At 34.4% G+C, this 20,802-nt stretch overlaps 1 long non-coding RNA gene across 1 annotated transcript; it reads left to right on the forward strand.

Annotated features, from left to right (window-relative positions):
• The first annotated feature begins 1,234 nt into the window (after window positions 1-1,234).
• Window positions 1,235-19,142, forward strand: LOC122743175. The gene is made up of 3 exons (XR_006354973.1): window positions 1,235-1,354; window positions 18,029-18,116; window positions 19,057-19,142. It is a non-coding gene; the product is annotated as an uncharacterized LOC122743175 (long non-coding RNA).
• Window positions 19,143-20,802: the final 1,660 nt, after the last annotated feature.

Below are 20,802 nucleotides of genomic sequence, written 5' to 3' on the forward strand. Positions count from 1 at the left end.
GTTTCTATTTTGCGCAAAGCATACATTTTGCTGTTAATTGACATTTTATGATAAAATTGTCAGAGGTCGAAAGAAAAGCTGAAAATTTAGCAAAGTAAATTTTGCAGAAAAGTATCAGTCAAATCTCATATCTCATTCTGATAAGAGGAGAATAGGAAGATATCCCTGCTTATAAAATCATTATTCCATATTGGAATGGTGCTTATTTATGCCTCAGATAGTTCAAGTTAATTTTGAGATTTTGTATGATCTCCAAGATTTATTGCACCAATTTTGATATTTCCATTGATATAAAAAAGTCAGGGAAGTGACATAACAGAATTTAAAACTAAGCAATTTAAGATTTGTATTTATATTGGAATTTGATAAATTAATTAGGGAAAATTAACTTCTGATGCCTCTCTTGTACCTATAAGAACAATTTTATCTATTCTGGTCTCTGAATGTAGCTAGTATAGAATGCTCAAATTGATAGATAGATGAAATGAATTTCTAGTTAAGATAAAATGTATTCAACCAAATTGTTGTCATTTGATAGAAGGTTTTGTTTCATGTTTTAAGTTCATAATGTTGTTTTATGGTGCTGTTATGCTCCTGAATGTTTGCATTGTGATTTTGGGAAAACCATTGTAGAAGAAATGCTGTTCATTTGAAAAATCATACTTAGAGTACACTGCATCAACATTTTGGGGAGATTAGTTCTTATAATCTGAACACTGTGAAATTATGAATTTGAGTGCTCACTTATTAGAGATTTTGTCATTATTGTTTAAAATGTCTCAAGTATTTAATTAGATATATTTTGTTTTAAATTGAATAATAATGATAATTACTTAGTGTTGAGGAAGAGTAGGGGGAAAAAACCTTGTAAATTCTCATTATCTATAAAGTTTTTGGAGGCTTGCCAGGTTCTCCGGACCTTCAGCCTTGGCAAGGTCATAAAATCTTATTAGCTGTGTGAAAGAAGTAACTGCAAGAATGTATGTGACTAAAAAGAGCCCTTTCTCAGGACAGATTTTTGTTTCAGGATGTTATTACCCTAGAAAAGAAAAAATAAATGTTGTATGCATGCTTTTGTAAAAAACCTTTTATGTCCTTAACAAGTACTGAAGATGAATGTTATTTATTGTCAATTAACTTGTTATTGAAACAAAAAGAATAAAATATTTTACCCTTCTCTACATTTGAGTAGTGAAACTGAGTTTTAAATTTGAGTATAACTGTTTCTAATTATAGTTAAGCAAGTAAACCACTGTTCAAGGGAAATTCCATGAGCTGCTCAAAGGAAGTATGATCTGAAGATGTTACAGGTGGACACAGGGAGATTACAAGGTTGAGAAGATGCCTTACAAAGGTAATAGAAAGTTCCTCTTTTTCCCCTGATCTCCCTCATATTCACATTTCCTTTATTTTTTAAAGTAATCAACATTTTATTTATAGTTTTGGGTTATAATTTTTATCCCTCCTTCCTTCTCTCCTCTCCCCCCTCCCTGAGGCATTAAACAATCAGATATAGGTTATACATGTACAATTAGGTAAAACATTACCATATTCATCATTTTGTATATGAAAACTTGAATAAAAGAAAAAATGAAAGAAAATGCAGGCTGTCTTTGGAGGTAGATAGTATGTTTCATCGATAGTCCTTTGGATTGTCTTGGATCATTGTACTGTTGAGAATAAAGTCTTTCACAGTTCATCAAACAATATTGCTGTACCTTTGCTTGACTCTGTTTACTCCACCATTTGCTTTTTGAACAGGAATATTTCTCACCTGGTTGATTCTGGGCCTGGCTAGGATACCCTATGAGTAATTGTACAACTCTGTTGTATGATTGACTATTCCAAAAGGTATCTATGATTTCTACCTGAACTCAAACAGAGCTAAGGTAATGTAGGCCTGATATGCCTATGCTAGGTCAGTCTGTGACTTTAAGCTGAAGGAAGTCATGATACTGTCACAGCCAGCACTGTATCCTTACCTTTTTAATAACAAACTTCTCTTATCATGGAAGAGAACTGCAAATGTTTACAATGGATCATAGTGTTACAAACATCAAGCTTCTCTGAACCACTATAATGGGAAGCAACTATAAAGGACTCTATTACTTAGTTTTTACTGTACTGAATTTGTGATCAGTTATTGTCAGATTCCTAGCTTAGGCAATAAGATTAACCAGTGTTCACTTAGAATTTCTACCACCAGACTCATTGGTTAATAGTTATATATTCATATATAAAATTATATCTGTACAGTATTACATGTTGACTGAATGACATGAAGATAGCATACATCCTCAAAGGGGAGATAAGATAAAGATATATGTAATATAGATGTAGAAGTTTTAATTTTTAATACAATAATAAATCACTTTGCTAAAAGCAACAAGGTTATACTGTTTCAACTTGAAAAGCAAGAGATATGTGATTAACTTTTAAATGTTTTTCGTTAGGTAAAAATATATAAAAAAGGACTCATGTTAGGTATAATTGTATCAGTAGCCTTAAAACTTCGGTTGTTCCAGTGATAAAAGTTTTTTGGAATGTTACACAATGGCTGTAAGAAATGACAAGCAGGATGGTTTCAGAAAAATCTGGAAAGATTCATATGAACTGATGTATAGTGAAGTGAACAGAACCAGGAGAACATTGTGCACAGTGACAGCAGTATTGTTCTATGAGCAGTTGTGAATGACAACTACTCTCAGCAATACAATGATCCAAGACAATCCCAAAGGACTAATGATGAACCATACTATCCACCTCCAGAGAAAGAACTGATACTGATTGGACACAGACTGAAGCATGCTATTTTGTACTTTCTCTTTCTTTTTTTACTTGAGTTTTTTATGTAAAATGATTAATATGGTAATGTTTTACATAATTGCCCATGTTTAACTTATACTGATTGCTTGCAACCTTGGCAAGGGGAGAGGGTAGGGAGGGAGGGAATGAGAGAGGGATAGAATTTGAAACTGAAAACTTTAAATAAATAAATAAATGAAGTTATTTTTTTTAAAAAAACAAATATTACACAATGCAAAAATAAAGGAAAAAGCAAAATAAAAATGATAGCCCTAAATAATATATTTTATACTGTATCCTAGGGACATTAAGGAACTATTGAATTTCTTTCAGGTCCTTTGAATATCCACAGCTATTTTTCCATTAAATTGTTCAAATGTACAGGCTTTGGATATGTTTTAGTAACTGTCTTGTGATTGTCTGTAAAGTCTCAAGTTAGAGTGAGGATTTCACTTATAGAATTGTTTTATTTAGTTCTCAAGAAACTTTTAAATAATAATTTTTTTAATGAAAAGAGAAAATAAATGTTTCCTAACCATTTCTTTCACAAAACAAACTACCATACCTGGAAGTAACATTATATGTACATACATTGGGAAAAGAGAAAGGACAGCTTGTGTTCCTGAGCATGACCAGACATAGAGATTCTTGTCAAACCAAAAAGTAATTCAGGAAGGATTCAATGAGATTTAAAAAAAGTTAACTTGACACTCAGGAAAACCAAGAATGGCTCAGTAAAATATTGTCATTTTCTAAAAGCAATATATATTTTTAGCAGTTTTACAAAAAAGGAAAATCCTAAAAATCCAGTATTTTACCTTTACAAGAAGGAAGTAGTGTCATGTAGTAGGAGGACTTCTGTGTTTCTAGTCATGAGGTTCTGTCTTATCCACTCACTATACACACCCTGGTCACTCACCACTCCAAAGCACAGGTTACCGTACCCCCTCCCAACACTGCATTGATTGCTGAAAGCTTTGAAGGATTCATATTCCCCCTGTCCTGGGGTTGCATATGTCCCTGAGTGTTATAATTATTTTAAAAGAAAAATTAGCCTCCTAACTTAAAAATTCTCCTGAAAGTATAATAGAAAATATGGGAAGAAATGCATGGAAAGTCACACAAAATTGGAAAACACAGAAGTTCATAACTTTGATTTCATTCTTGACTTCTCTCTCTTGCTCACATAAAAATCAGTTGCCAAATCTTGTAATTTCTTTTTTTACATCTCTTGCATAATCCTCCCTTTTCCCCTCAAACAGCCATACAGTTCACAGCCTTAGCACCTTCTAACTCATCTTCCTTCCTCTAGTCCCTTCTTATACCAACTCATCCTCAATCCAGTCAGTGATTTTCCTAAAGAGTGGAGATGTTTATTTTACATCCTCCTACTTAGTAAACTTTAGTGGTCCCCTATTATGTCCAGGACCAACTAAAAAGTCCTTTGTTTGGTATTTTAAATTCCTCACAGAATTACCATTGAGCCCAAGCCTCTCATTTTACAGATGAGCAAACTGAATCCCCTAAAGGCTAAGTAACTCTGCTCAAAGTTAAATAGATAATAAGTATCTGACCCAGTATTTGAAAATCTTCATATTTCAAGTCTAGAGCACTACCCACCATCCAAAGCTCATAAAGTTACATATACTTATTTGGAGATTTTTATACTCTTTTCCAAATGTCTTCTTTTATACTCTGGAAGAGAAAGAACTGGGCATATTTTCATTTTAACTAAAGTGTAGGATAAATAATATTTAACACTTATCTTGTCCTATCTTGTCCTTTTTCTTATTTCTGAAACATTAACAGTAGCAATAATCCTCTGAGAAAATAATGGGATTTGGCAGGCACTCAGGGGCTCCACCTGGAGAGTGATTTGGATTGAATTGGGTGAAACTGACTGAGAACCTACTTAAAGTTGATTAAATCGAGACCACACCTGGCTGGCCCTGGGTGTGGTGTTGTTCTCAGAAGCTGAGGACTTTGAAGTCAGCAAGGAGACCACCTAGAGGTTCAGTGAACCAATTTAACCAAATGGGCTTGAAGGACGGTGCCTTCTGGGGCAGGGAGACAGGAAGTAGGAAGTGAGTCTGGCTCCCTGGCTCTGTCTCTTTCATTCCAGAACCTCGAGTTGGTGGCTGATGGAAGGAGAAAGAGAAGTAAAGACCCTATTTCTTATTTGATCCTCCTTTATTTCTTAAAATAGCTAAAGAATTTTTGTTGTCATTGTCTTCTCTAACTAGCCTAATATTATTATGAGCTTTAGTATTCCTGATAGTGTTTTATAGAACTCTACTCTTCTTGCATATCAATCTTCTCTTATGCAGCCTAAATTCCATCATCTGTATGTCACAAAGTTCAGGGGATGGTATGGTGAGCAGGATTGTTCAACCACTCCTCTTTAGTCTTTGTCCTACTATTGACTTGGTACCCAGATGGGTTTCCCAATATAAATGTTCATTTTCCACTCTGGGAATAAGTATCAAAGAATCTGTAATGATCTTTATTTATTTTTGTAATCTCCAAGCCCTGAGCTACAGAGAGGATTTCTAGCAAAATACTTCAAGTGTTATAGTTATGTCTGTCTTTTCTCTAGGGATGGTTAACCCTCAACTGCCTTCCCACAACTGTATTCCCAGTAAATATACCCCAATTAGGACCATGCTAGTGGTCTGAAAAACCTTCAGGCTCTCTCGAAAAAGTTCAAGAGGCAAAAGGAAATATGGTATGACAACACTGAAGTCTATAGTCCAGGAGGTTTTCAAAAACATAGCTTCTTTCCCAGTACCTCCTGTGCCTAATCAGTCCAAATGGTCTCCCTACTAGAATCATGGATTCTTTCCTTATGTTAATTGCTTTCACCTATTCTTCTGCTTTACCAGTTTCATGTGACTTCTTATAACCTTCCCATTATGTAGCTCCATGCATCTTTGAGTATCTCTTCTATGTTCAATAAATTAATTTTTAATGATCACCTGGGTTTGTAGCCTATCTTTATCATATTGATGCCTTTCTGATTTCCTGGGCAGTCCCCTCCCCCTTTGCCACATTTTTGTAGTTAGTTTAATACTTGTTATCTGACTGTCTTTCTATGATTATGTTTAAGAAAGATCAACTCCATTAGATTTATTTTTTTTTCTCTTCAGAGTTTCATTTTTGAATATCCCTAATTTCCCTTGGGCTGACCTTTCCTATAGCATTTCAATCCAGGTGATCCTACCTATCTTTCCTCTGAACATTTTGAAATCTTCTTTTCTAGATGTCAGACTACACAATATTTAAAACTCTAGGAGGAGTGGTGGTGTTACTCTCTACTGCTCCTCTCCTCATATCTGAAGTTCAGAAATCCAAATCTTATTCACATATACCACCTTATTGATGAGTTTTTCATTTTACAAATTAAATTTTCTCTTTTTCGTCACCTGGCTTCAGTGGGAAACAGTAGTGAAAGCACAACCTATATTCGTGTGTGTGTGTGTGTGTGTGTGTGTGTGTGTGTGTGTGTGTGTGTATGCGTGCAAGTCTTTGTTGTTTGGGGCAGTATTTTTTATTGTCCTGGCAGTTTCATTTGTCCCCAAATGAATTACCAGAAGTAGGTAGTTATCATCCATTTTGATAGTTTTTAAAATGTTCTCTCTTATGACATAGGTGTACATTCTGGGCAGGTTAAAGTCCTCTTACTTGTTACCAGGTCAACCAATAACTCTTTTAGTAACCATGAACAGGAAGTCACCAATGACTATTATTTTCCCCTTTACACCCTTACTAACTTCTATGGCTGTATTATGCCATTCTTTGAAAGACTTGTATCTTTTCCCTCCTCAGGCCTTCTAGCTCCATTCTTATCAGGAAGCAAATATAATCTGCTTTTAAACTCTAGTTAAACACCTATCCTTTTCCTTCCCTATGTCCTCTATGTAACATTCTGCTATTTTCCAACATACTGAAAAGGGTCAGGTTTCCTTTTTTTCCACTTCACAACCCTTGAAAAAATATTTTCTGCTGAGGTTTCAAAACTCCTGATTCCTTTAGGAACTCTTCATTTTTCCTAATAACCTGGAGTTTAGAAGGCTGTTATTTTATTCTCTTCACCTTCTTCTCAAAAAAGATAATCAGCCTACATTTGATTTATTGATATTTTTTCATAAAACCAGCTCTTAGTTGTATTGATTAATTCTATAGTTGTCTTGCTTTTAATGTTATTAATTTCTCTTCTGAGTTTCAGGATTTTTAATTTTGTAATTAATTGGGGATTTTAAATTTGTTCTTTTTTTAGCTTTTTTAGTTGAATGCCCAATTCATTGATCTTCTCTTTCTCTTTTCTATTCATGTAAGCATTTAGAGATATAAAATTTCCCCTAAGCACTGCTTTGGCTGCATCCCATAGGTTTGGTTATGTTGTCTCATTATTGTCATTCTTTTGGATGAAGTTATTGCTTGTTTCTATGATTTGTTGCTTGACCCTCTCATTCTTTAGGATGAGATTATTTAATTTCCAATTAATTTTCAGTCTACCTTTCTATGGCTCTTTATTACATGTAATTTTTATTGCATCATTATCTGAGAAGGATGCATTTACTATTTCTGTCTTTCTACATTTGACTATGAGGTTTTAGCGCCCTAATACATGCTCAATTTTTTAATATGGGCCATGTACCACTCAGAAAAAGGGATATTCCTTTCTATCACCATTAAATTTTCTCCAGACATCTATCATATCTAAATTTTCTAACATTCTATTCACCTCTTTAACTTCTTTCTTATTTATTTTGTGGCTGGATTTATCTAATTCTGAGAGGGGAAGATTCGGATCCCCCACTACTATTGTTTTGCTATTTCTTACTGTAACTCAATTAACTTCTCCTCTAAGAATTTTGATGCTATACCACTTGGCACATACATGTTTAGTATTGATATTATTTCATTATTATTATTGATATTATTTCATTATTATTATGTAGTTTCCTTTCTAATCTCTTTGATTTAGATCTGGTTTTGGCCTTTGCTTTGTCTGAGATAAGGATTGCTACCCCTGCTTTTTTTACTTCAGCTGAAGCATTATATACTCTGCTCCAACTTTTTACCTTTACTCTGTGTGTATCTCTCTGCTTCAAATGTGTTTCTTGTAAACAGAATATTGTAGGATTCTGTTTTTTAATCCACTTTGCTATTTGCTTCCATTTTATGGCAGAATTCATCTCATTCACATTCACAGTTATTATTAATAACTGTCTATTTCCCTCCACCCTATTTCCCTCCTTTGTACTTTTCTCCCTTCTTTCCCCCATTTTTCCTCACCAGTGTTTTCCTTTTGACCCCTGCCTCCCCCAATATGTCCTTCCTTGGTTGAGATTTTTTAACCTTTTAAAAAACTACTTGTGGATTTTTACATATCAGCCCCAAACTCCTAGTTAAATCTTTTATAGCCAGTTATTACCTCTTAATAATTTGAGAATCCCTCTCAACTTTCTTTCCTTAGTTTTAACAACTTGACAGCCACATCCACTTCACCTTCATCCTTTTATCAACTTCCTATTTCACCAATTTTCCATATCTACCAATCCACTCTACCTCTTTGCTTTTACTCTCTAAATATTCCACTTATATTTTCTTACTTACCTTGCACTGTCTTTCCAACTACCTTCTCCTTCTTGAGTGCCACTTTAGGATTTACTCACCAATACTACTTGATACTCCTTAATCTGTTTATATCCTCCATAATTATCCTTGCTCCTATCCTCTTTTAAATAGGAAGTAAAATATTCTGAAGATTTTTCTCCTTCATTTTTTAAGTTCCCAGATAGCTCATAAAATTTCTCTTCTAGAAATTCAACTTCTGAACTACTTCACTGATCTACCCTTTTGAAGTCACTCACATAATTTACTTCTTATTTAGCTTAAGTCTCCTTTATTATTTATTTTAAACTTCCAAACCAGGATTCCCTTATGATTGTTCTTAGCTTTCCTTGCTTTCCTTTTGTCTTTATATAAATCATTTCATAGCTATCTCCAGATAAAGAATTCAAATTGAAGCACTTCTCTCTCTCTCTCTCTCTCTCTCTCTCTCTCTCTCTCTCTCTCTCTCTCTCTCTCTCTCTCTCTTCCCCCCCCTACTTTTTTCTGGGTTTTTTGTTTTGTTTTGTTTTGGTTTTTGGTGAGGCAATTGGGGTTAAGTGACTTGCCTAGGGTCACACAGCTAGTAAGTGATAAGTGTCTGAGGTCGAATTTGAACTCAGGTCCTCCTGAATCCAGGGGTGGTGCTTTATCCACTGCACCACCTAGCTGCCCCCCCTTCATTTTTTAATGAATGCTCACTATGGTACTGTTCCTCACCCCTTGAAGGCAAGAAATATATCAATTAGACAGTTGAAGTCATGCAAAATATATTTCCATATAAACCATGTTTAAAAAAATACACAAGAAAAATAAAGAAAGTGAAAAATTGATTTACGTAGTATGGACATTTTTACTATATTGACTCAATGTACTTATGAGCAATTCACATTTCACCAGGTGAATTTAAATTTTTCTTTATTTGTGGAAAGTGTGTTTTATTATCATTTTCATATAATTCTGGTGTGTGTCTTGACAGGTAGACTAGCAAGTATTTTATGTTGACTATAGTTATTTTAAATGGAATTGTTCTATCCCCTGCTGCTGGATCTTAGTGTTGATATACAGAAATGCTGATGATTTGTGTGAATTTATTTTATATCCTGCAACTTTGCTGAAGTTGTGAATTATTTTGATTAGTTTTTAGTTGACTCTCTAGGGTTTTCTAAGAAGGCCATCATATCTTCCAATACAAGTTATGATTTTATTTCTTCATTACCTATTTTATTCCTTAAATTTCTTTTTTAATTTCTTATTTCTATAATTAGCATTTCTAGTACAATATTTTGTAATTTGATAATGTACATCCTTGCTTCACCCCTGATCTTATAGGGAAGGCTTCTATGTTATCTCCAATACACATAATGCTAACTCTTAGTTTTAGATAGATGCTACTCATCCTTTTAAGAAAGGCTCCATTTATTCCTATCCTTTCTGGTGGTTTGAATAATAATGGGTGTTGCATTTTATTAAAAACTTTTTCTGTATCTATTGATATTATCAGATGATTTTTCTTGGTTTTGTTATTTATATGATCAATTATGCTTATGTTTTTTCTAATATCGAACCAGCCCTACAATCTTGGAATAAATATCACCAGATCATAGCATATGATCTTTGAGATATATTGCTATAATCTTTTTTCTAGTATTTTATTTAAAATATTTGCAATGATATTCATTAGGGAAATTCATAGTTTTCCTTTTCTGTTTTTGCTCCCTCTGGTTCTGGTATCAAAACCATATTTATGCCGTGAAAGGAATTATGAATTAATTCTCCCTTAAATGGTTGGTGGAATTCACTAACAAATACATCTGATTTGGGGGATCTTAAGGTGCCCATATGTTGCTTATATTTAAATTTTCAATTTCCTTTTCTGTTAATCTGTGTGTATGTGTATATATATATATATATATATATATATATATATATATATATATATATATATATATATATATATTTGGTGAGGCAATTGGAGTTAAGTGACTTGCCCAGGGTCACACAGCTAGTAAGTGTTAAGTATCTAAGGCCGGATTTGAACTCAGGCCCTCCTGAATCCAAAACCAGTGCTTTATCCACTGCACGACCTAGCTGCCCTTAATCTGGGTAATTTATAGTTTTGTAAATATTCCTCCATTTCACTTAGATTGCTGGCATATAATTGGGGAAAATAACTCCTAATAATTGTTGTAATTTCATCTTCATTGGTGGTGCATCCTTTTTATTTTTGATACCAGTACTTTGGTTTTCTTTTTTCTTTTAGAATATCAAATTAGCCAATGGTTTATTTTATTTTTCCTCAAATCTAATATTAATCTAGTTTTATATATTAAAGTTAATTTTACTTTCAATTTTATTAATCTCTCCACTGATTTTCAGAATTTCTCTTTGGGTTTTCAATTGGAGATTTTTCATTTGTTTCTCTAATATTTTAGTTGCATACTCAATTCATTTATCTTCCTTCTTTCTCTGTCTCGGTCTCATTTAGAGACATAAATTTCCCCCTAACTACTATTTTGGCTGCATACCACATTTTTGGTAAATTATATCACTATTATTATCTTTATTTTAAAAATATATATTTATTTTTTAAGATATAGAATAAAGCAAGAATTTCCATAGCATAGTATAATTTTTTTTAAAATTTTATTTTTTTAAGTGAGGCAATTGGGGTTAAGTGACTTGCCCAGGGTCACACAGCTAGTAAGTGTTAAGTGTCTGAGGCCGAATTTGAACTCAGGTACTCCTGACCCCAGGGCCAGTGCTCTAAACACTGCAACACCTAGCTGCCCCTCATAGTATAATTTTAAAAAGATGATTGCATGATCCAACACAATTCCAAAGAACACAGGATGGAAAATGTTCTCCGCATCCAGAGAAAAGAACTGTGTATTCTGAATGCAGATTGAACCATACTGTTTCTTTACTTTGTTGTTGTTGTTTTTTAGGTTTTTCCCTTGTGTTCTGATTCTTCTTTTATAACATGAATAATGAAGAAATATGTTTAATGTGATTGTACATATATAAACTATATCAGATTGCTTTCTGCCTTAAGGTGGGGTGAGGGAAGGATAGGAGGGAAAAAAATTTAGAACTAAAAATCTTATGAAAACAAATGTTGAAAACTATCTTTACATGTAACTGGAAAATTATAAATACTTTTATGATTAAAAAAAAAGATGATTTCACATGGAATAGTTAATTTTTGTTTAACCTGCTCATTACTTAGGGTGAGATTACTTAGTTTCCAATTAATTTTTAAGCTATGGTTCAAGGTCCCTTTATTGAATGGTTGTTTTTTTTTGCATTTTGATCAAGAAAGATGTATTGAATATTTCTGCCTTTTTGAATTTTTGTGGTTTTTATGTCTTAATACATGGTAAATGGGGCAGCTAGGTGGTGCAGGGGATAAAGCACCAGCCTGGGATTCAGGAGTACTTGAGTTCAAATCCAGCCTCAGACCCGTGACACTTACTAGCTGTGTGACCCTGGGCAAGTCATTTAACCCCCATTGTCCTAAAAAAAAAAATGCTCAATTTTTGTGAAGGTGCTATTCTCCGTTCTATTCTGATTCAATATTCTCCAGAGATCTATCATATCTAACTTTTCTAATATTCTTTTTAACTCCTTAAGTCCTTGTATAATTTATGGCTGGATTTTTCTAGGTCTGAGAGGGGTAAATTAATATTTCCCACTATTATTGTTTGACTATTGCTTCCTCTTGTTCATCCAACTTTTCTTTCAAGAATTTGGATGCAATGCCATTTGGTGCATTTGTATAGTTTCCCTGTTTATCTCTTTTATTTAGGTATGTTCTTGTTTTTCCTTTGTCTGAGATTATAATTGCTGCCCCTGAGAGTTTTTTTACTTTTGACTAAAACATCATAAATTCTTCTCCATCTTCTTATTTTTATTCTATTTGTATCTTTACTATTCAAGTGTATTTCTCGTAAACAATATATTGTTGGATTCCGATTTTTAATCCATTCTGCTATATGCTTCTATCTTATGGGTGAGGTCATTCACATTCACATTCATAGGTATAATTATTAACTGTATATTTACCTTCATTCTATTTTTCTATGCTTCTACTCTTTTTTGACTTAGCCTCTTTCTTCTCCTCTTTCCTCTTACCCTTTCCTCTCATACTTCCCTGTTGAGTAAGATTAATTTTTGTATCCAAATGTGTATATATATTCTTCTCTCCTTGAATCAGTTTACATGAGTAATAGTCAAATGATTTCTATCTCATCATCCTCCCCTTCATTGTATAAACTCTTGCTTGAACACACCATTTGTGTGAGATCATTTTTTCCAGTTCTTCCTCTTCCTTCCCCTTCCAGTGCATCCCTCTTTCTCACACTTCCATTCTTCTTCTGAGATCATCCCAACAGAATAGACTCACATCTTTAATCTTTTTATGAAGACACTCTGAAATATTCCTTATGATTATAAAATTCTCAATGGTTATATGTATTATCTTTTCATATAGGGATGTAAATAGTTTAGTATTATTTAATCCCTTATTATTTCTCATTCATGATTATGCTTCTCTTGAGTTTTGTGTTTGAATGTCACCTTTTCTATTTAGCTCTGATCTTTTTTATCATTAAAACTTCTAAGTCTTATTTTTCATTAAATGTTCATTTTTTCCTTGTGGAATTATATTTTTGATGGGCAGGTTGCTCTTGCTTGTGATTCTAGTTCCTTTCCCTTCCAAAATAATATATTCCAAGCCCCCAACTCCTTTTTATAGTGGTAGCTGTTAAATCTTATTTGATCCCAACTGTGTCTCCATGGTATTTTAATTTCTCTGTTGTTGTGGAGAAGCCATAAGAAAAATGCTACTTCTCACACTTGTATATCTTGTACATTTTGCCTTTCTCCCTGAACTTTCCATGTGGAAAAAAGAAAACAAGCAAAAGTACCTGATATAGAGATTACATCTATCTATGTATCTATGTGTGTATGTGTGTATGTATGTATGTATGTATGTATGTATGTATGTATGTATGTATGTATGTATCTATCTATCTATCTATCTATCTATCTATCTATCTATCTATCTATCTATCTATCTACTATTCTGCCCTAGTAGTTCACTGTCTGCTATTGGATATAGGGAGTAATTTTTCATTATCTCTTTTCTGGGGTCTTCACTGTTTTGTAAAAAATAATTCAATGCTTGAAAGTTATCTTGTAATTTATATCACTGTAAGCATTTTTATATATTGTTTTTGTGGTTCTGCTTATATGAATCTGTATCGGGTCATGCACATCTTTCCACATTTCTCTTGATATATGTCTTTTCATAACACAAAATATTATTACTACACTGATATACCACATTTTTTAGTTAATTTCTCATTAATTTTCAATTTCAAACCAAGCCTATTATCAACTACTACATTATTAAGAGTGAGCAACAAGTCTTATCTCTATAGATATTGTAATATTTTATAGAACAGAAAATGGGTTAAGAAAAGTGAACAGGGGGGCAGCTAGGTGGAGCAGTGGATAAAGCACCAGCCCTGGATTCAGGAGTACCTGAGTTCAAATCTGGCCTCAGACACTCGACACTTACTAGCTGTGTGACCCTGGGTAAGTCACTTAACCCTCATTGCCCCACAAAAAAAAAAATGAACAGAATATAAAATTTATATTATACATGGGTCAACGTGCCCCCCCCCACAGACACACCATTCCAGGAACTTAATAGGAATCCTTGACAGTTTTATTTTATTTTAGAATGGGATTTCATATGTATAAATAATGTTAAAACTTTTGCCAATGTAGAAAGAGATCAAAAAGTAAAGGAACTAGGAGACAGATATTTAACTGAGCTAGAAGGGTTCCAGACATGTAGTTTCTACTATCACTGTGATCTTAGGCAAGTGACGATCACTCTGGTCTCAGTTTCCTCTTTTGTAAAATTAGCATGATAGTTTGGGTTCATTCATCTAACAATAGTAACTACTATTTGCCTACTTTGTACGCTATTATCTCTTTTTTTTTTTTTTTTTTGCGGGGCAATGGGGGTTAAGTGACTTGCCCAGGGTCACACAGCTAGTAAGTGTCAAGTGTTCTGAGGCCGGATTTGAACTCAGGTACTCCTGAATCCAGGGCCGGTGCTTTATCCACTGCACCACCTGGCTGCCCCCTTATGCTATTATCTCTAAAGACCCTCTTGACGTTATATTGCTATGAAAAAGATTTAACACAAAACATACCCTTCATCTTGATTATATTCATCTGAAGTCCACATCCATCCTGGTAATTTCATATTTAATATTTTCCTCATGGCTTCAAATTATTTGAGCAAAAGCCATCACCTAAAATCCTAAGGTAGCTTTATTACCCTTTTATTCAAATTCCCTTTTCTCATTTCACATTTATGAGTTATTTTTTAAGACAGAGAATACAACTTTTATTCCTCTCCTCTCCTGTCCTCCCATCCCCTCCCTTCTCTTCCCATCTTCCCTCTGCTATTTCTCTTCCTTCCTCTCCTACCATTTTACATCTTTTCTTGGAAATACCAAATAGCTGTTATAAAATCTTATGGGACTTGCGCAAGGCGTCACTCATGGTTTGCCATTGAAACATTTTTGTGCCCTGAGGAAATTGGACATATATCCCATAAATAGAGACACATAAAACCATGTGTATATATCTTCTGGCCTTTCATTAAAATTAATAGTGCCAAGCCACTCAGAGCACATTTTGTTCTAGCACTTAAGAAATGAAAGTCTGTGTTATAAGCAAATCTTCTTCCTGCTCTGATCTAATCTTTAACATGGGGTTATATGTCAGTATTCTTAGAGAGGAGCATTTGTTTTTCAGTAGTATGAACTTAATTGACTCAAAAAAGGCTATTTATAGTTAATAATTTTAAAATGCATTTGGCCAGTAGAAATATCTAAACGTTTTTAGATTTGTGTTATGGTTTTCTACATTCAGAGGGGCGTTTTGGTTTATATGAAAGACTCTGGAATGAAAGTATGGAGTCCTTCATTCTATTTGCAGATTTGCTGTGTGGTTATAGGAAGTAGAGCTCTAACTAAGGTAGGATGGCAGAAGCTCTGCACCCCAGGGTGCCACAATTTAGAGGGCATTGACAGCACAATCCTTTAATTGGTAGATGACTGAACTTTGATCTTAACACCTAGTTAGCAAGATTAATACATTCGAGTAAGAAATAACCAGATGGAATTCTTTCTTAATCTTCCTTAGTTGTGGCTAGCCCAAGTGAGCCCTGATCCCTGGATTTCTGGCTTTCTACAATGGGACTGTATGTTCTGAGGTCTGAAGGCCTTTTTCATCAAATTAATTTTTTGAAAACAGTTTATTAGAGGGAGCCTCCCTTTTTGCTTATTGCCCTAATTGTCAGAATTCTTAGGTACATTTCTTCTGAGAAAATCACTTTGTGAAAAATGAGACCAATAAATGGTACTCTAGTATACACATTGGGGCAATTCTCCCAACCCCACATGCACTGGTAGGCCAAGTTCCCAGACTTATAGAGGAACCTGAAAAGGTGCAGAGGTATTTTTTTTCTAGTATCATAATTTGGCGATACTGGTGTGTTTCATGCATAGTTCTTGTTAATATTAATTAGTCAACTAGATTTAATTAGCTATTAGAAAAGTAGTATTTACCAAGATATGAAATTAAGATGATTTGGTATATAAAAAAGGGAAAATACTTATAGGGGCTCTTTTTGTGGTGGGAAGGAATTAGAAATTGAGGGGTTGCCCATCAACTGGGGAATGGCTGAAAAAGATGTGGTATATGAATGTAATTGATTTCTATTGTGCTGTAAGAAACGATGAGCAGGAGGAGTTCAGAGAAATCTGGAAGGACTTGCATGAACTGATGATAAGTGAGATGAGCAGAATTAGAAGAACATTGTACACAGTATCATCAACATTATGTGTTAATCAACTGTGATAGAGTAGATTCTTCTCACCAATACAACGGTACAAGAAAGTTCCGAAGGACTCATGATGGAAAAGGCTCTCCAAATCCAGAAAAAAAAGGAACGGTGGAATATGGATGCTGATTGGATCCTACTATTTCTTTTGTTTTCGGTGCTGCTGTTTCTCTTTTTTGAGGTTTTTCCTTTTTGCTCTGATTCTTCTCCTATAACATGACTAATGCAGAAATGTGTTTGATGTTATTGTGTGTATATATATGTATATATGTACATATATATGTGTGTATATATATATATATACATACATATGTGTGTATATATATATAAATATATATATATATATATAAAAAAACCTATATCAGATTACCTGCTGTATAGGGGAGGGGGAAGGGAGGGGAGGGAGGAGAGAAATTGGAAATTGGAAATGTTATATAAACAAATGTTGAAAACTATCTCTACATGTAACTAGAAAATAATAAAATACTTTTATTTTTAAAAATGAAATATAGATGAAAATGTCGGTCGAGGAAATTTCATTTAACTATTTTTGTTGTTGTTGCTGAGGCAGCTGGGTGACACAGGGGATAGAGAGCTAGGTCTGGACAGGAAGACCAGAGTTCAAATCAGCCTCAGACACTTAACTAGTTTCTCTTAGGCAATTCTAGAACTTATCTCCCAGAATTGTTGGAAAGATAAAATAAGAGGGGCAGCTAGGTGGCACAGTGGATAGAGCATGGACCCTGGAGTCAGGAGGACCTGAGTTTAAATTCGGCCTCAGTCACTTGACACTTACTAGCTGTGTAATCCTGGGCAAATCACTTAACCCCAAGTGCATCAACAACAACAACAACAACAACAAAAAACCAAACAAGATAAAATAAGATAATGTGTAAATAATCTAAAATATATAAATATATTTTATATAAATATATAAAATAAATTAAATATATGTAAATAAAATTAGATAATATTTGAAAAAAAAGATGATTTGGTATAAAACTTCCATTCCAAAGTCTATGACTCAATTCTCCTATCAGTACCTATGGATGTTATAGGGGATTGGCTCAAGTTTGATTATAGGGAGTCATTCAGAGCTCCTAAAACTCATTTTTGCTGATGCCCCGAGTTGTTCCCCTTAGCTATAGTTCCTTGTAGAGTCTAGAAGCTACTTGGTTTGTCCTCTAGCTCTCATTAGTTGTATCAATTATCTTGGGGACATTGGTAGGAAGCTTGTAAGAAGTATGGATCCTCTGACCCTCTGTAGCTGGGAAAAGACACAGACTTTACTCCTCACCCTACAAGTGATTTCCTTTCAGAGACTGGACTAAAACTTATCTCTCCTGGCTCCACACTAGAATATTCTGAGTACTGAACTGGTCTGCTATTTATAAAAAACCCACAAGACATGACTGATTTTTTCAACCAATCCCAAGATACCATTTGTACAGAGCCAATCCCATTTCATCTAGTGGATTTCAAGGACTTCTCACACCTAGTCTAATGTCTATTACTGATTGATTCAGAGACATCAAGGCCTCATTTATATCTAACTCATACCTTCTAATTGATTGACTCGATTGAGGTATATTCACCTGACAAAGTTAGGATCTTAAGTGAAGTGGAATGATTTATTCAATGGACTCCCACAATACTTTACTTTTTTCATATCTTAAATAGGCTCTTGGATGTGAAGATGGCAGGGGGATAAGAGTAGTAGAGCATATTACTCCGCTGGGGGCTTCATACTTCTTCAAGCAGTATTGAGGTAAGGACATCATGAAAGGGTTGTGACCTTTATAGGAATGACAGGGAGATAGAGAAACATATCAATCCAGATCCCTAGCCATGATCCTAATAACATGACCTCATTGAGATTGGGAATTTGATTAGTTGAATAGCTGGGAATATCTCCCTAATTATACCTTATTCCTAAACACCAAAGGAAATATAGCAAATGTATTTGTATGAAGATGGAAAGTAGGAATATGCAGCTATAATATTCACATATGGTAGAAGTTAGCACCACCTATTTGATATTGCTATAGTTCGTCCTTTGTAGTCAAAAAGGACCAAAATTACATCACGATGTTGGGGTCAAGTTATGATATATTCAACTGGGGCTAATCAGACAAATTTGAACTTAGAAGACTCTACCACAGATTGGACACAAAAAGTCCGTTTGAATATTCTGGATCTCTAAAATATCTCTAAATTTGAGCATCTCATTTTTTGAGCTACTGAGATTTGGCTTTGTTCATAAGTGGATAACACATTTTTTTTGATGCAGGCATGCCATGATGAGTGCTCTTGTGCTAGCATCTCCCATATTGTACAATTGATATTAAATTCTTCATAAAGATCTTGAGTGTCCTGTGAATTCTCTGTAAAATAGTCATTTAGGTAAACATATGTTTGACATTCTGGCTACATGGCCAGCCCATCAGAGTTGTTCTCCCTGCAATAGAATTTGAATGGTTCACAGTTCAGCTCTAGAGAGGACCTCAGTGTCTGGCTCCTTATCTTACCAGGTAATCTTCAGAATCTTCCTAAGACAATTCATATGGAAGTGGTTCAATTTCCTGGCATGGTGCTAATGGACTGTCTAGGTTTCATAGGTGTACAATAATGCAGTCAGCACAATGGCTCTGCAGACATTCAGTTTGGTAGGCAGCCTAATGTCTCCTCTCTTCCACACTTCCTTTAAGAACCTCCCAAATGTTGAACAAGCTCTGTAATGTGTACATCAACGTCATCATCTCTGTGGACAGCCCTGGAAAATATACTGCCAAGGTAAGTGAACTTATTCACAGCATTGAAAATTTATCTATGAGCTATAACTGATGGTACAGTGCTGGCTAGTGGAAAACCTCTCTTTTATCATCAGTCTCAGATAACTTTAAGTTGACAGAAGATCGGGGCACAATTTCTTGCCAAGTTCTGTTGTATCTGTTTCCACACTATGTCTTTAATTTGCCTCTCCTCTCCAACTCATGTTACCTCCTAATTCAGTCCCTCATCACTTCTGCTTTCTGTATTCTTGTAAGTAGCCTCTCATTCCTTCAGCTAGCATTCTCTGAATCTTATCCTCCCCTGCATTTAACCACCAAAATAATCTTCCTAATTCACCATTATGATCATGTCACAACCCTAATCAAAAACCTTCAATGCATCTCTATTGCTCATTGGGTAAATATAAACTTCTTGTGATTAAGGCCCTATGTAATATATCTTTAAACTTTTATTTTATAATATTGACCTATGTGAACTCCAATTTCTAGGGCCAATGACAAGTACCTATTGTCCAATCTCATTCTATGTTCTCTCACTTCCATGAATTCACACAATGGGCTGATAAGCCATTCCTTCCCTTATCTTTCTGTGTTGAAATGGTTTTCTTTCTTAAGGGTGCAGTTCAAATGGCACAATCTAACTAAGACTTCCCCTCCCCCTCCTTTTTTCCCTACTTTTGGATGAAAGCAATTCCTCTTTAAATTTTCATAGAACACTTTTTCTAGACCTCTCATTTTCTCTGCTACTTATCTCATAACATGCATGTTTGAGTACATATCATCCTTTACCATCCCTATTAGATTGATTTTTGTTCTTTTAACTATTAAAAATGATATCTCTACTGGGGCAGATAGGAGCATATGTAGACAGAAGGTGTGGGTATAATTCGATTTTGATCTAATAATATGAAAAAACAAGGGATAAAAAAAGGATTGTATTGGAAGAAGAGAAAAGGGAGAGGCAGAATAGGATAAATTATAGCACATGAAGAGGCAAAAAAAGACCTGTTAGAGTAGAGGGAAAGAAGGGAGGGGTTGAGCATTGTTTGAACCTTACTCTCAGGATTTGGCTCAAAGAGGGAATAACATACACATTCAGTTGGGTATAGAAATTTATCTTACCATATAGGGAAATAGAAGTAGAAAGGTGAAAGAAAAAGTAAGGGGGCTGATAGAAGGGAGGGTAAATTGAGAGAGGCAGTGGTCAGAAGCAAAACACTGATGAGGAGGGACAGGGTGAAAGGAGAGAGAAAAGTACAAACAAAGGGAAAAATAGGATGGAGGGAAATACACAGTTAGTAATAACAACCATGAATGTGAATGGGATGAACAGAAGCAGCAGAGTAGATTAGAAACCCAAATCCTACAACATATTGTTTACAAGAAACACATTTAAAGCAGAGAGATACACAGATTAAAGGTAAAGAGTAGAGAAGAATATATTATGCTTCAGCTGAAGTAAAAAAAAAAAAAGCAGGGGGTGGCAATCCTGATGTCAGACAAAGCAAAAGCAAAAATAAAATCTAATTAAAAGAAATAAGGAAGGAAATTGCATCTTTCTAAAAGGTACCAGAGACAAAGATCTAATATCAATACTAAACATATAAGCACTAAGTAGTTAACATCCAAATCTTAGAGGAGAAGTTAATTGAGTTATAGTAA

This window comes from Dromiciops gliroides, chromosome 1 (genome assembly GCF_019393635.1).
Source record: "Dromiciops gliroides isolate mDroGli1 chromosome 1, mDroGli1.pri, whole genome shotgun sequence".
NCBI lineage: Eukaryota > Metazoa > Chordata > Mammalia > Microbiotheria > Microbiotheriidae > Dromiciops > Dromiciops gliroides.